General features: G+C 48.7%; 1 protein-coding gene across 1 annotated transcript in view; it reads left to right on the forward strand.

Annotated features, from left to right (window-relative positions):
- The first annotated feature begins 3,119 nt into the window (after positions 1-3,119).
- Positions 3,120-17,214, forward strand: part of CRISPLD2 (cysteine rich secretory protein LCCL domain containing 2) — a 62,982-nt gene continuing 48,887 nt past the window's right edge. Inside the window, exon 1 of the mRNA XM_090259846.1 lies at positions 3,120-3,238. The gene's annotated coding sequence lies outside the window, so the exon portion shown is untranslated. The remainder of the gene's footprint in view (positions 3,239-17,214) is intronic.

A 17,214-nucleotide genomic window follows, 5' to 3' on the forward strand; every position in this document is an offset into this window, starting at 1 on the left:
AAGATGTCGATTCAACACGGGAGGAGACAGATACCGTGTCACTCCCGAGTTGGACTGCACAGCCATTCTCGGCGGTGCAGGTAGACTCTTAAGAAGCTACACCATCGTCTCTCGAGACGGACGGCTGCCGACGATGGCAGAGTGATGCTCCATGCTTTCTAATGGCAGTCCATAAAAGGTCATGCACCCTCTGTCTGGTTCTCTTGGGAAGCTTGCTCTGGAGGGAGTAAAAAGTCTGGCTGCCCTGAAACTGTTTTCCTGGAAAAGCCACAGGGAGACAATTCAGTGACAGCCCCAGCCAAGCTCCCTTCACGTGGGTGAACCAGCTTTTGAATGTCCGACTCAGTCCAGCCTACAGATGCCTGCAGCCCCAGCCAACATGTGACTGCACCCACGTGAGAGACCCCCAAGGAAGAACCATCCAACTGGGCTTATCGCAGATTCCTGACCTACAAAATTATGAGCAAAATAGAATGGTTGTTTAAAGCCATTATGTTTTGAGATAACTTTCTTACACAGTAGTAGTAGCTGTAACATCCCATTTGAGAAATATTAGTCTGACTGGGCTATTAGAGAGAACTATGAAATAGCTCAGAAATGCCCAATGGGTTCATGCTACAGCAAACCTGAACTCCCTAATCCCTTCTGGTCACCTGGTTTAGAGACCAAGGCCATGGGCTCTGGGCTTGAACTGCCTGAGTTTGAGTCTCAGCCCCATCACTTAGTAGCCAAGTGACCCTAGGCAAGTACTTTCACCTACCTGAGCCTCTGTTTCCCCATCTATGAAACAAGGCCCACAGATCCTTCCCTCATTGGGTTGTGAGAAGTTCACAGGCTGATGCTGGTGAAGTCTTAGGGATAGCACCTGGCACATGTAAGTGCTTGCTGGAAGTCAGCAGGCAGGGGTGGGCACAGTCAGGTGCTGGGCCAGGGAGGCTCAGGGGGGTAGACAGGAAGCAGTGGGGCAGATGAGGAGAAGAGCACAGAGGGAGAGGAAAGGAGAAACTGAGGGAAAAGAGAGGGCGAGGAGCTGGAAGTTTCTGTTGTGTGCAGAGGGCTGAGGCAGTGGCTGCCAAGTCAGATGGGAGTTGGGAGCCGAGCCAGGGAACGGTACCATTAAGGTGCCCTCAGCTGGCAGCTCTGCCAACGATGTCCCTGGAATGCTTGGGCTAGGAATAGTATCTGCAGAACTATCTTGAATCAGCAAGGAGCCTGAAAAGTTGCCATAAAAAGCATCATTAAGGAGGTGGAGTTCCGAGTTAGAGCTGCGAAGGTTTTAGTATTAACCATCCCCACCCTCACTCACAAGCTGAGCCATGAGAAATCCCATCCTGTGTAGCCTTTTTTTCCCTTCTGCTGGGCTGGGGATCCAGTTTATTCCACTCCCCTGTACCCAAGGTTTAATGGCACACAAGGTGGTGGCCGCTGAGTGGGCCAAGAGCATGAGTTCAAATCCCAGTTTCTCCACTCAGGAGCTGTGTGGCTTGGGGAAAACTACTTATACTCTCTGTACCCAGTTTCTTAATGATTACAGCACCCACCTCAGAGGATTGTTTGGGTGAACAGGATGATGTGTGTGAGGCTGAGTACCTGAGAGGCATCTGTTAATATTACAAGTCTTCTCCATTTGGGTTTGCCCTTTGTCACGTGCGGACTGTTGTCCTGGAACAAGTTGGTTCACCCCTAAATACTTCAATGCTTGGAACAGAGCCTAGTACATAGGTGCTTAGTAAGTATTGAATAACTGAATGTTGAGCTGAGAATGATGCTTCAAAAACTGAGAGAAGAAAGAAGAGTAAAAGAAATGAAAAAAGGTAAAAGAGACGTCTACATTATTCATTACCTGCATTTGAGCTGGGCCAAAATCTTGGGTAAGAGTTTCTGGCTTTCTGAATCCCTGTGCCACCAGGCATGGAAGGATCATCTTCTCTCATCCCTGCCCTACGCGTTCTCCATCTTTATTCCCTCATACGCCCTCACCTGTCCGGGCCCAGAGGGGGCTTGTCCGAACCTGCTCAGCACTGTATAGCACGGGGGCTGATGCGGAGTGATTCAATGGGAGTGTGTGAAGGAGGAAGTGATGGATGACCTGATTCCGATGTCTTCGTGCAGCATGTGCCCAGGCTCCTCCTGTGTGTGCTGGCACACAGTAGGTCCATACTATGTGATGGAGTGGGGAGCACAGGGGGTCTTTTAGCTCCTTCAGCCTTGGTTTCTTCACCTGTCAACAAGGTCCTTGGGCTTACATGTTTCAAAGACTATTCTGGCTCTAAATTTATTTGTTACGGATGCTAAATGCCTACAGACAAAATGTAGTAAAGGCAAGGTTTGAACCTGTGCTGCTGCCCACTAGCTATGGGACTTTCTTCTCCGGGCCTCAATTGCCTGGTCTGTGAAGTGCGATTATTTCCATCTCACTGGATTCCTGTGAACAGGTTCCAGTATTTGGATAGTGGAGGTAAAGTTGCTTAGCCTGGATCGCGCGGGTTTTACCGCCCTCATCCGGTATCATCTCCAAGTCTTCGTTTCTTCATTTGCATATTGAGAAGAGGAAAGAAGGAGGGCTGGAGAAAGGGAGGGAGAGAAAGCGGAGAGAGGGAGAGGGAGAGATGAAGTCAGTTGTCAAGAGTGAAGTTTTCTACCCAGGTGCAGAGGATGAGAATAAAGTTAGCAAGTGCGTATTCTGTGTCACAGTTTACGGAGCCCACGCCCCTCCTGATTTTATTTCCTAAGATCCCGGGAGGACACCTCCCTATTCCCATTTCCAGCTGAAGCTCATGGAGACGGGATTTGGTAAATTTGCAAACCCCTGGTGGAAAGTGCTTGGCACCGTGCCGGGTGCCTAGTATGCGCTCAGTGGAACTGATACTTTTATGGTCACAGTGAGGAAACTGAGCGCGTCTTCTTCTCAGATCGAGTTCGTGGGATGCGGCTGGTCCTGGCCGCTTGCGGGGCTCGCGGGGCGGGGCGGGGCGAGCCTGGGAGGGGCGGGGCAGAACTGGGGCCTCGACTGCGCGGCCCTATCAGCTCTGCCGGCCCCAGGGGGGGCGTGGCCTCCGTCTAAGGGGCAGCGTACAAGAAGAGGCGCCCCGAGCCCCCGGATCCACTGCTTCCTTGGGCAGCCCGGTTCTCCTGTGTCCTGCGACCGTCCTGTGCCGCTGAGCCCGCGCTGCCCCTGCCACCGCTGCCGCTGCTGCACAACGCGGGAGACGCCACCGAGCTGGTGATTTTGAGCCCTGTAAGTGTGACTTAGATCCCTTTACTCTCTCCGAGTTTTGATCCAGTCCCGTAATCTCCGAGGAGATGAAGTAACCGGGGCAGATAACAGCTCTTAAGGCTTACTGTGTGCAAGCACCAAACTGAGCCCCTACCTGCATCTCCAGCAGAGCTCAGCCGCTAGCCGGTTCACAGCTGGAGAAACGGGGGCTCATCGAGGGCAAGTCTGTTGCTCAAGACCACAGCCAGGAAGGGAGGCAGCCAGGACTTAAAGCCAGTCTGACTGCAGATGCCTGCTCCTGGAGGCTGTGTACTCTTGCCTTCCTGTGCAGTTCTCTAGCATCTGTTGTGTTCCTATGTACACAGCAGTCGCCAGTCAGTGGAGAGCTAATAGTGTGGATGTGGCATGAGTTTGAATGTGTCTACCCAGATGTGGATGGCGTGTGCATTTTGCTCTGCAGTGTACAGGACCACACACCCCTTTATGTTTCATTTGTAAAAAACCTGCAAGGTAGTCTTCCTCTTCCCATATTTCAGATGAAGGCACTGGGAGGTTAGAGAGGTGAAGTGAGTTGTCTAGACAGAGCCCGGGTTGAAACGCAGGTCTATCTGTCTCCAAAACTTCAGATGATGGTGGATGTGTCTGGGCCTGGGGCCCCAGAGTTCTTGCAGGCTCAGGAACATGTTCCTGGGTATCTTTAACCAGAGTGGACATCTGCATAAACTCCTTGTGCGGACAGAATTGTGCTGGGAGCTGAGGGCTTGGTTCTGCAGTCCTGGGGAGATGGGCTGCCCTCATGTGGGGCAGACCCAGAGCCTCCCTTGCCACATGCTAGGATGGTGGACAGTCCAGAAAGGGCTTAGCTGGTGCTTACTGATTGAAGTCTAACTTGAATTGGGCATCTTTTAGCCAAATGGTGAGTTACTGGTCAAGAGAAGCAGCAGAGGGTCTGTGCAAATGCCCAGCTTGCCTTGCAACCTAGAGTAGGTTTGTGAGTTTTCACCTTGAGTATTTGGGCCACTTATTCCCACAGATTAGGGTGAGCTACTATACCCCGCTGGGTCAGGGCATCTAGGGTCTAGAATCTGACAGTGGAGAGACCAGCACCCTTCAGAAAAAGATGAAGGGTGGGTCCCCTCCCCCAAATAGACTGAGAAGGAACCTTCCAAGGGCTCTTTGTATTTTGTGCACCTGCTTTTTTCTGCTTCTGATCCAGCTGTTTCCACATGCGGGAGGAGCAGAAATTGTGGGAGCTGTGCTGCTGGTGTGGCAGGTATAAGGCCCTGTGCCATTTATTTTACCTGCATTATTATCCCTAAAACACACCTGGGCAGCAGGCCTCTCAATCCCCATTTCAAAGAGGTGAAGTGCATGTCAAGGTCCCCTAGCTGGCATGCCATGCTGTCACCCCCAGGTCTGTCTGGCGGCAGATCCTAGATTTAACCACTGAGTCCTTCAGACAACTCTCTGCACAACCACTAACTCCACCTCTGGACGTGACCTTCACACAAGGTGTTGTTTTGTCTGAGAGGGGCTACAGGTAAAATCGCTATCGGCAGAGTTGATCCCAAGTCCTCGACCATGTACCCTGGGAGGAGAATAAAGAGGGTCAGTTTCATTTTTACAGTCTCTTAAGATGTAGATGTTGGGCTAGTAATAATAACATTTATAATCATACCAGCCTGACATTTAACCGGCACTTACTATGGGCCAGCCATGCCCAGGGTTTTACACTCACTGACTTTTTTTATGTGATGGGCTCTGGCCTGCCCTTCTTTTTATAAGGCGGAAATTTGAGGCTTGGAGTGATGAAGGTATGCACCCAGCATGACACAGCCAAGGCAGGGGAGAGCTGCCATTCTGGCTGGGTCCTGTCCCAGATCCTGGAAGAAAGTGCTCGTGCAATGGCGAGCCACTTAATTGTCATTAAAGAGGCTTGTCAAGGCTTCTTATACCACATGGGATCTAGGTCCTGGCCTGAATTAGGAGTAGATCTGGAAAGGGGATGCACTGACATGGGGGCTTGGGCTCCAGTCTGCCAGCAGGTACTGGTATCAATGCAGAGAGCCATGCCCCAGGACCCAGATCAATGCTGGCTCCCAAAGTCCTGCTTCCAGATCGTAGAGAAGAGCTGGCTGGCTGGGGGCAGGAATGGAGCCCCCGCAGAAGAGCACGAGGCCTCTGAGAGACCCCACGTTTCATCTCCCTCAAAGACCCCACGTTGGCTGTTTGCATTTGAAAAATGGCTTTTAGAGGCAGGACCCCCAGCACTGACCTCTCTGGCCTTGCGGGAGCTGGAACATTTCTTTTCTCTGTCACCAGTGTAATTTACTATGTATGGGAGGTGCCTCTGTGTCTGCTTGCTCCTGACCTAGGAGACTTTTTCTTTCTTTTTTCTTTTGCAAACTCACTGGTTTTTGATCAGTCCCAGATGTGCAAACCCAGCATCACTCAAAGGGACTGATGGCTTGTCAAGAAAGGAAACTACAACACAGGCATCATTTTGTTTCATCTTCAGTTCATTGAGCTGAATAGATTCTCAGACCTTCCCGGGATGGGGATCCAGAGTCCCTCATAAAGTCCTCAGTGGAGCATGCTTTGTTCTGGAACAGGGAGGGCTGGGTGTTTGGTAGGGCCAGCCATGCCCCCACTTTTTTTTCCTTGAAAAGAAAAGAAAAGAAAAGGTTTTATTTTGTAAAATATGCATACACATAAAATTGACCACTTTATCCATTTAAAAGTGTACAGTTCAGTGACATTGAGCACATTTGCAATGTTGTGCAAACATCACCACTATCTAATTCCAGAACATTTTCATCATCCCCAAAGGAGACTCATACCCATTATAAGGAGTCACTCCCCTTTTTCTCCTCCCCAGCTTCTGGCAACTACTAATCTATCTTCCGTCTCTATGGATTTACTATTCTTGATGTTTCATATAAGTGGAATCATACACATGTGGCCTTGGCTTCTTTCATCTGGTATGATGTTTTCAAGGTTCATCCACGTAGTGTGTGTTCGTGCTTCATTCCTTTTTGTGGTTCAGTAATCTGTTGTATGGATGGACCACGTTTTGCTTATCTGTTCTCCCATTGATGGAAGTGTGGATGTTTCCACATTTTGGCTATTGTGAATAATGCTGCCATTCACCTCTGTGTACACGGTTTCATTTAAATGCCTAGTTTCAATTGTTTTGGGTCTATACCCAGGAGCAGAATTACCAGGTCACATTAACCTACTGAGGACCCATGTCCTCTTTTCTTGACTTCCTTCTTAAAGAAGCACCAAGTCAGGTCATCTCATTTCAGAACTGGCCAATGCCCTCTGCCATGCGTGCAGGGAAATCTGGCATTAGGGTGTTTTGGGGGGAGGTGTTGGCATTCCACCCAGGGTCACAGCAGCTACTGGCAGAGAATCCTGTCTGAGACATTGCCCTGGGGGAGCTGTGCTCTGTACCCAAGACTGTGCAACTGTGGGCACTCACAGGCAGACACCCCCCCTTTCAAGGCTGTGAGGACAGACAGTTTCTCATGGTTCAGCCTGAAGGAGATTTATCTTCTCTGCTGTCTCAAGTGCTGTGTCAGCTTAGACAGAAACCACAGATTCAAGGGGAGAAGAAGAGGATTATGCAACTTCTGGACCATCATTTAAAAAATATTATAAATTATGAAATCCCACATTTTCAATTTGAATGTCTGGAATGTGCCCCATTATGAGTGCAGAGTGCCACTATCCCAGCAGGAAAAAGAAGTGAGCTTCTGTTTCACTTGCAGTCAAGTGGGCCTGGCATTGACCCTGCCCCAACTTCTTTTGGGTTGGACAGAACCCACCCGGAACTCTCTAGGAGTGGCTACTGGCATCCAGCTGGCATCTGCTGAGACTGGTTTGAGAGGAGCCTGAGAAATTCTTCTAGAGCAAAGAGGCAGTGTTCTCTGGCAGGGAAGGTGATAGTGGGTGGGGTATTGGCGAGGGTGTACCAAGTGGAGGCACCATGTGTGCAAAGGCCCGGAGGTAGGAAGGGGCCTGGCATCCATGGAGAAAGGCAAGAAAGTTCTGTGTGCAGTTTAAGGGTCAGATTCAGGGACAGCAAGGGTCTGCCGTGCAGGTGGGGTGAGGTCTTCTGAGTTTGGGTTCCCTGCTATGGGCTGCGGCACATAGGGGTGTAACAGCGTGGTGTTTTCACTTGAGAACAGATCATTGTGGAATGAACATTGTCCCCAAAATTGTGGGGAGTCCATCCCTGCTGGTCTTCTAGGTGACTGGGTGTGAGCACAGACCCAGCAGCAAAGCTCAGGGAGCTGCTCCTCCCTCCATCTGCTTAGGGCAAGGCCAACATTTCAGGTGGTATGGTCAGTCCCTAATGTTTCTCCCACACCCGCGCCGGTCTCCCTTTACAGCAAAGAGAGCACTTTCTGCAACAAAGCCTCTGGCTAGCCTCAGGGCCCAACTGGGAGGTCCTTACTTTGTTCTGTTTTCATTGTGTTTCATTCTACTCCGGCTTCTGTTCAAGGTGGAAGTGATCAGTTCTCCGCTAATGGTGATGGAAAGTTGCCTCTTATAAGTGCTTTGTTTTGGACCCTCAGACTGGACCAAATTGAACAAAAGTACAAAATATATGCTAGTACAAGTAGACGGTGAATCTGGACAAAACTGGGAAGGGATGTGCCAAGGATTGAAGTTTGGAAAATGCTGGGCTCAGGTGGGGAATGAGGAAATTTAATAGACCGTTACAATCTGGAGCAGTGCTTCTCCAAGTGGGGTTTCACTGAAACTTGGCGGGAGGGAGGGGCGGCGCTGCACAGTAGCACCTGGGAACTCATTATAAATGCAGATTCTCAGGCCTCTCCCTAGACTTCCTGAATCAGAAACTATGAGAGTGGGGCCGGCAATCTGTTTTAATGTGGCTCCCAGCACTTTCTGGCACAGACTCAAATGTGGGACCTACTGCCCTAGAAAGCCAGTGAAGACTTGCCCTGGGGCCTGACACAGATGGGGTTGGGGGACTCATGAGTGGGGGGTACATGGGAAGCTGTGTAGAAGGTTCTGCTTACAGGGCCTGGTGTGACCAGAGAGAAGTCACATGACAAGAATGGAGTGAGTGGCTCAGGAGCTAAAATGACCACCAGGGTCAGAAGCTGCTTGAGAACAAGTTGTTGGCGTGTCTATAAGTCTGTCTTCCGGAAGAATGCTCAGTCTGTTGGCACTCCTGCTCTGGGCCTGAGCAAGTGTCCTGAGGATTCCAGCATCTCCCTTCAGAGCATGTTCAGTGTCCCTCTATGCCCAGGAGCTTGTGAAGGACATCTGTTTGTAACCCCGAAACATCCCCTTGGAAAAAATGAGTTGCTTCCAGGATAACATTTAAAATACATCTGCATGTATATGCATTATCTGCTACCATCCCCTCTCTCCCTTCTGCCCCAAACTGGCTCCCAACACAGCCAGTGTGTTCTCCCAGGGAGAAGCACCCGGCTGCTGAAAATGCTGTTTTATTCCCAGAAACCTTCAAGACCTGGGCTTCCCTGGGACTGGAGATATTTTCAGCTTTGGCATCGCTGGACAAAGTGCCCTCTCAGACGTGGGATGAACTGGGCCCTGTCTGGGAAAGTCGGTGTCTGGTCCAAGTGGGAGGCTCCAGCCAGCCACAGGGCTTTATCTGGGCTCCTACCCGAAAGTTCACTTTGAAGTGCTGTTGGAGACCAGGCTCCAGGCTTGTCTTAGTTCTGAGACTCCCGCAGGGAGCCCTTGAGGATTTTCTCTTGCATAATGGTGTTCCCCTTGCAGCCACTCATGCTTCTCCTGGTCCATCCTTCAAACAGAAGCCAGAGAGATTTCAAAGGTTTTTTGTTTTTTGTTTTTAACATTTTATTAAAGTTTAACATACTAGAGGGAACTGCATACTCCTTTGTGTACTGGCAGCTAAACTTTTTCAAAGTGCGTATGTGCATGCTAGGACCTGACCAGTCGCCCTGGGGTCTCTCCCATCCCCCACCCCAAATGGGTAACCATTTCCGGACTGCTAATAGCATAGATGGGTTTTTCCTGGTTTTGAACTTTCCGTAAACAGCACCACGCATGTTTAATCACTGGAGTCTGGCTTCTTTAGTTCAGTGTTATGTCTGTGAGCTTGGTCTACTCGTTGCATGCTGACAGGCTTTCAAAACATAAATCAGACCCTATCACCATCAACTTCATCCTCCCACCCCCATGCTTGTTTTTGCATTTAGAGTAAAATCATAACTCCTTTTCATGGCTTTCAAGGCCCCTGACCGCCTCTCCCTACCTGCCTCTGTGACCCTATTTCTCCCTCTTTCCACCGGCTTTGCACCTGTCCTGGGTCATGCTGGGACAGCGACCCACTCTAAGCCTTCGTCCTTTCTGTTCCCGCTGCCTCGAGTCTCCTTTCCTTGCGATCTCAGCAGGACTCCACTGGCCAGAGTGGTCCCTACCTTGACTTCTGCTCAAATTCCCCATCCTGTTCCCAGGGCTGCTTTCCTCATGCCTTTGTCTTTATCTAGTTGCTGCTAGGTCCCCTCTCTCCCCAAGAGTGGACTGTCTTGTTCCCTTGCATATCCCAAGGCCTCCATGGCCACTCAAGGACTTGCCCTGGGGATTTTCATCTGCAAAGCAGTGTGGAGATCCTATAGCAGGGTGCTGTAGAATTTCTGAGCTGGTGTCTTTGAACTTGGTTCAAAACCAGGGGTCATAACTCATCCTGACAGATGCCACCCAGTACCAGTGAAGCATGCGATTCAAGCAGGAGGCAGGTCCAGGTGCTGCCAGCCCTGAAGCTTGGAGCGGAGATGATCTGGGATGGTTGAATTCACCCAGGAGGCCAAGGGGAAGAAATACCGTTAAGCACCGCTAGGTCCTAGAACTCTGCTGCTGGGCTTTTTAGGACCACTAATTTTGTAATCTTCACATCTTCTCTCCTTCAGCCCTGGGAGAAGTTCAGGGCTTCCTTGTGCTCATTAAGAATTGGAGACCCTGAGAGGAAAAAGGGTCCTTCTGTGCAGCTCTATGTGGTGGAGTCAGGATTCGAACCCAGATCTGACCCAATGTCCCTGCTTTTCCATATGCCTTCTGGCAGTCCTTGATGTCTTGTCCATTGGAGATGGCAGTTTCCTACTGTTCATCTAAAGCTTTGCTGAGAGCATTGTTCCCGAGGAAACATCCATACATTTGTAAGAAAAGAGTTCTGTGCTGGATATTTTTTTCAAAATATTAAAAAAATTCTCACTTGAGGATATGTTTATTGATTTGAGAGAGAGAGGAAGGAAGAGAAAGAAACATAATGCCTCCCATATGTGCCCTAATCGGAGTCAAACCTGTAACCTAGATATGTGTCCTGACCGGGGATTGAACCTGCAGCCTTTTGGTATATGAGATGGTGCTCCAACCAACTGAGCCACACTGGCCAGGCTGTGCTGGGAATTCTAAGCTTATATCAATTTATTATCCAGTCACTTAAGAGTGGCTTCTTTGATATATTCTCTTGGCTTGCATTGAATGCACCTGGTTTTTAGTTCTTTTTTTTTGCACAAAGTAGATTGTTGAATTTTTCTTCTCTTCTTGTCAAGAATTTTGTATATTTTCTGTGTAGTATTTTAAAAATTGAATGACTTTGTGTAGTATGCTTGTTCAATATATGTCCCATAACGACACATTTGTGCCAAGGGCACAGGAGGAAAAAAGGGGCCGTGGGGTGGGTGTTTCTTGTAAGCCAAGTGGACTGCTGGCCTTGGTTGTGGGGAATCTAAGGTGCCAGTTTCCTCCCTGTCCAGCCCTAATCCTGTGGAGAAGGGTTTAAGGAAAACCGACGAGATTGCCTGCCACCCTACCCCACCCCCAGGTGTCTGGTCCTGACCCAGACGCTCTTCCTGAGAGGTGCTGCCTAGTCCTGGGATCTGCCCAAGACGGGCCTGCTGGGGAGTCCTCTTGCCTCCTCCCATCCACCACTCCATTCCTGGAATTTCTGGGTGGTTTGTGGGTACGACTCTGATCTGTGCTCGGCCTCGCTCATTTGTAGGTTCTCCTTTGTGCTTCTGAGGAAGAGCAGAGGCAGAGGCACCCTGGCCTTTGGGGTTTGCTGCTGTCCTATGGGTGGGGTGTCTCACTGAGTGAGTCTGGCTGACATGGGGCTGGAGGTCAGAACTGCCCTGACGTTTTGGGGAGCCACTGCCTGGACCAGCCAGGACTGCTAAGCAGACAGAGCATGGCAGCTGCATCAGCACTGTCCACTGGCCTTCTGTGTGACCGTGAGCACGTTTCTTATCCATTTTGAGCCTCAATCTCCTCATCTGTACAATAGGGCTCCTAGTCGCAGTGACCCCGTTGTCTGTGGAGAGGATGAATATGAGCTGCCATGAGTAGAGGTCATTTTGTCCATACGCATCACGCTCTGGCTGGGTTATTAGTGGTGACTGTTCACTGAGCATTGAATCGCCACTGGGGTTTGAAGTTGAATAAGGCTCAGTGCCAACCAGTGGTGTGCTGGGACTGGCTCCCTAGTTAAAGATTCAGAAAGGTTGTGAGGCAGTTAAATACAACCATCATTAAACATTAAATTATATGAATTTACAGTTAAATAAGTCATAATTAAGACAAAGGTAGTAACCATTCAAAACTCATCATACCCTAAATTTTTTCTTTTTTAAGATTTTATTTATTTATTTTTAGAGAGAGGGAAGGGAGGGAGAAAGAGAGGGAGGGAAACATCAATGTGTGGTTGCCTCTCGCACACCCCCAACTGGGGACCCGGCCAACAACCCAGGCATGTGCCCTGACTGGGAATTGAACCGGCGATGCTTTGGTTTGCAGGCTGGCGCTCAATCTGCTGAGCCATACCAGCCAGGGGATTATGCCCTAATTTTTTACTACACTTTACTATTATCTCTGCTTTTGAAGTTATTGATGTGCTAGCACAAGAGTTTCCAGAAATCCCATGTTTAGTACCTCATGTTGCATGCTTGAAATTAGCCATGGTGGGAATAGTTATACCAGGGAAATTGGAAAACACTACAAATAAGGGTGGGTTTAAAAAATACTTCTTGAGCATTGGTAGTTAAACATTTACCAGCACACCACTGATTCCGGCCCTCAGGAAGCTCTTAGTCCAGCTGGCAAGGCAAATAGTATGAACAGATGCAATGCAGGCTGGTGAGTTCTAGGACATTCAGGGGCCAGGTCACTCAGCTAAGACTGAGCTCTGGAGGAGATAGTGCTCCATGGCAGCCATGGCATCTGAGCTGGGTCATTGTCATCAGTACGAATCACCACATACATCTGTACAGTTGGTCAGCATTAATGCACTAGATCTGATTGGTGGCATCTTGGCGCCTTCCTCCCCATAAGGTGGGAACAAGTGGCCATGGTTCAAGGCATGTGCTGAATAAAGCGTGTTTCATTTTATTTTTTTCACATGTTTTATTTTGTTATTACAGTTGTCCCAATTTGTTCCCCTTTGTCCCTCTCCACCTGGTACCCCCCCCATTCCCTCCAGCAATTTCCCCCTTTGTTCTTGTCCATGGGTCGTGCATTTAAGTTCTTTGGCTTCTCCATCTCCTATACTGTTCTTAAGATTCTCCTGTCTGTTCTGTACCTACCAATCTGTACTTCTTAATCCCTGAAACTTTCCACCCATACTCCCCCTACTCCCTCCCAGCAGATAACCCTCCAAATGATCTCCATATCTATAATCCTGTTTCTGCTCTGGGTGTTTGCTTAGTTTATTTTTTAGCTCTATTGTTGATAGTTGTGAATTTATTGCCATTTTAATGTTCATAGTTTTGATCTTCTTCTTTTTCTTAAATAAGTCCCTTTAACATTTCATATGATAATGGTTTGGTGATGATGAACTCTTAGCTTTACATTATCTGCCCTTCCATTCTAAATGATAGCTTTGCTGGATAGAGTAATCTTGGTTGTAGGTCTTTGCTTTTCATCACTTTGAATATTTTTTGCCAGTCCCTTCTAGCCTGCAAAATTTCTTTTGAGAAATCAGCTCAAAGTCTTATGGGACCTACTTTGTAGGTAAGGATCTGCTTTTCCCTTTATCTTGAACCTTTGGCATTTCAATTATGACATGTCTTGGTGTGGTCCTTTTTGGGTCTCTCTTGTTTGGGACTGGCTGTGCTTCCTGGACTTGCATGTCTATTTTCTGCACCAAATGAGGGAAGTTTTCTTTCATTATTTTTTCAAATAGGTTTTCAATTTCTTGCTCTCTCTCTTCTTCTGGTACCCCTATGATTTGAATGTTGGTATGCTTGAAGTTGTCTCAGAGGCTCCATAGCCTGTCCTTGTTTTTTGGATTCTTTTTTCTTCTTGTTGTTATGTTGAGTGTTTTTTTCTTCCTCATGTTCCAAATCATTGACTTGATTCTTGGCTTCATCCACTCCACTGTTGATTCTCTGTAAATTTTTATTTATTTCACTTAGTATAACCTTCATTTCTGCCTGGGTCTTTTTTATGCTGTTGAAGTACCCAATAAGTTCCTTGAGCATCTTAATAACCAGTGTTTTGTACTCTATATCTGATAAATTGCGTATCTCCATTTTGTTCAGTTCTTTTTCTGGAGTTGTGTTCTGTTCTTTCATTTGGGTCATATTTCTTTGTCTCATCATTTTGGCAGCTTCCCTGTGTTTGTTTCTGTGTATTAGGTAGAGCTGCTTTGACTCCCTGTCTCAGTAGCATGGCCTATTGTAGAAAAGCGCACTGGTAAGTTGGATGGGGTGGAGCCCCATGGTGGGGCAACCCATGTGAACCAGGTTGATGGAGTCTCTGATATGGTGTTGCTGCTCTGTGGCTCTGTGTGGGGGAAGGCTCATAAAGGGGACAATGACCACTGCCTGGCCTCTGGAGGAAGCTGTCCTCTGGTACTCACCCTGATGCCAAACACTTAGTTTCTCCCCACATGCCACTGGTGCCCTTTCAGCTGCTGCCCCCATGCTGGAGCCCAGAGGGAGTACGTCTGTGTAAGTCCTAAGTCTGTTGCATGTCCTTTGACAGTAGACGCCTGAGAATCCCGCAGTTTCTTCCACTGCGCCACCTCCCACTGGCTTTTACAGCCAGAAGTTATGCAGACTTATCTCCCTGACACCGGCACCCTAGGCTGTGTGGTCTGGTGTGGGGCTGGGATCCCTCACTCTCAAGGTATCCCTCCCGATTTTTATCCACCATACATGAGTGTGGGACCGCTGGTTCTGCATCGCTGTCTCTGCCCCTCCCATCTGTCTGGATGAATGTGACTTCTTTAATTCCTTGATTGTAGGACTTCCAGACAGCTCAGTTTTCTGATGATTCTGGGTGATAGTTGTTTTGTAGTTTAGTTGTAATTTTTGCTGTGGTTGTGTGAGGAAGCGAGCTGTGTTTACCTATACCCCCATCTTGACTGTAAGTCCCTACAGTGTGTTTTAAATTTAGGAGAGGGTTCTTCCCTCTTCTTCTCAAGCATTAGCCATTATTTGAATTTTTAAAAGTTAGACCTCATCTCAAGGCAGAGGTGGTTGAAATAATGTGGTAAAGAGAGAAGAGTCTTCTTCACTGCATTCCGCATTATTAACGCCAGCCTTCTAAGAATCCCTTCAAACAATGCATCTATGGGGCATTTAGCAGAATCATCATTATTATAGTAGCTGACACTGTTTTGTTTTACACTACAAAGCTAACATGGTCATGTTTATTCCCTCCTTCATTCCTCACTCAGCAGTTTATCCCTGGACCCTAACCTGCCCCTCCCCTGGCCCAGGCCGGGCAGATTAATCCCAGCTCATTGGTGAAGACTCAGCCGAAGAGTCGCTACCTCCCGGAAGCCTTCTGAAGCTTAATCATGCCTGTAGACCTGCTGGTCTTGTTCACCAATGTCTGACAAGTCCTACAGCTCTCCTCTACCTTATAGATGCTTATACTTGGGCCCAGAGAAGCTACATGCCATGTGCAAGTTCACACAGCTAACTAGGGGCAGTGTCAGAAATTGAACCCAGGTTTCTGTTCCCTGAGAGGCCATGCTTCAGGCCATAATGAAGAAGCCAACATCACGTGTATTCTTTATACAGCTCTTCTGATCTCAGGCGGAGGAGGAGAGCCAACCATCGATTGCATAAATATTTATTGAGCACCAACTTGGCAGATACTAGTGATTCAGTTGTGAATGAGCCCAACAGGTCTGCAGGCGTGAGTAAGCAGTGACCCCGGAGTTGAGTCTTAAGTGAGAAGCAGGAGCTAATCTGCCTTGCCTGTGCCGGCGGGGGGTGGGTGGGGAGTAGATTGGGGTCATAGGATGAGCTGTGGGAACAGCATGTGCAAAAACAGTTTGGCACGGTCTTGGAGCCAATGACTGACGGTCTCAGTGCTAAGACTCATCCTCCTGGCAGACTTTCCTAAACACAGGCACATGCGGCTGGGTGAGATGATGCGTCGAACTTAAACAAACCAGGCTCCCCCGCCCTCTCTCACTCCTGAGGGCTGAGTTTGGTGATGGTATCGCCTAGGAGGTAACCACCAAGGAGACCCCTTGCTAGTTTGGGAACGTCAGGATCTGCAGACCCCCTACAGACCCACAGAGACTTGGCCAGGGGAGGGGACAATTCAACGTTTTGAAAGTTCCCTAAGCTTTCAGAAAACTTGATTTCAAGTCTTGGTCCCACTTGCTGCACAACCTCACAAATACCAGGCATTGTCTCCTGGACTGAGTTTTATTTTCTGTAAAATGGGGTTGAAAGCAACCATCTCCGTGGCAGAGATCAAAGCCCTTGAAAGCTTCAGGCCATGTGGCAGGAATTTGACTCCTGTGACTTTCATTCACCAGGCTTGGGTCTCCCTGTGGGCCCTGGGGCTTGAAAGCCTTGTTGGTCCCTCCCCACCTCCACAGTGGCCTGGTGTCTGGTCTTTTCCCATGAGACCTCGGTGACTTTATCATATTTGTGGTTTGCTCAATCATGCCCGCAGATCTGTTGGCTTTCATTTTGCAACTTTTGCAAAGAAAAACAACATCTTTCAGAGAGCATTTCTGCTATATTGTAGAGCCATGGAAGGCAGATGTTTCAAGCTGTTGATAAGAGGCCAGGGGTGACAGAGAGCTGAAAAGCGCTTCTCTAGAAAATGCCTTTACAGGTTCCTGCCCTCAAGCCACTGTGGCAACCCTAGGAGAATTGGGGGACAGGAGTACAGAGCCAAAGAGTATGGGCCTCACTGTGTGAGCTCCTCCAGGATGTTGGGAAAACAGTGGGAACCCTAGTAGCTAGAGAATGCTCCACAGAGAGCACCCATTGATGTCAGGGATCAGAGGTCAGCTGGTCACAGTTGAGTCAAAGGCCCATTAGCAGATGGAGGTTGGAGGGATGTCAAGCCGAATAACAGGGGTGTGTTTTAGTGAAATGTCACCATGATGTAAAGGTTTCAGTCGTCTAGGGGTGACAACATTGGTGTCTTCTCATCTACAGAGCCATGATCTGACCCCAGGGGGCCAGTGCCTCAGCTCCACTGAGCCCAGCAGTCTTACCAGGAGGCAGAGGAGGGCAAAGAAGATTGCAGAGGGAGATGGGGTTGTTGGTGGGGGCCCCTCCCCTGCATGGGTAGTGACAGGAAATCCATGGGGTGGCAGTAAGAAAGGGCTCTGAGGTCAGATGAAGCTGTATTCCAGCCCTGGGTGGAACCTTGGGTGGGTTTCTTAAACAACAGAGGCGTCAGTCTCCTCATCTGTAAAATGGAATAATGGTACCCAAACCTCTGGGTCATTGGGAGGTGAATTGAGAAATGCAACAACTGGCACGGAGTAGGTCTCCCACAGTATAAGCTCCCTGCCAGCCACCCTTGGGGGAGCACGTACTTGTCATTGGAAAGCTCCAGGCAGCCTTGGACAGTGTGTATGTCTCATTTGTACAAAGTCGGTTTTTCAAAAAAATTGTAAATGGAAAAGGGACCGAAGCTTTGGCCCTAAGTTCTGATTGAGTGTTTGGGCAGCAGAGGCTGAATGGTTGGAACAGGCCAGGGGTGCTGGCATT

The sequence above is a fragment of the Furipterus horrens genome, unplaced genomic scaffold, assembly GCF_987537825.1.
Source record: "Furipterus horrens unplaced genomic scaffold, mFurHor1.1.pri manual_scaffold_13, whole genome shotgun sequence".
Taxonomy (NCBI): domain Eukaryota; kingdom Metazoa; phylum Chordata; class Mammalia; order Chiroptera; family Furipteridae; genus Furipterus; species Furipterus horrens.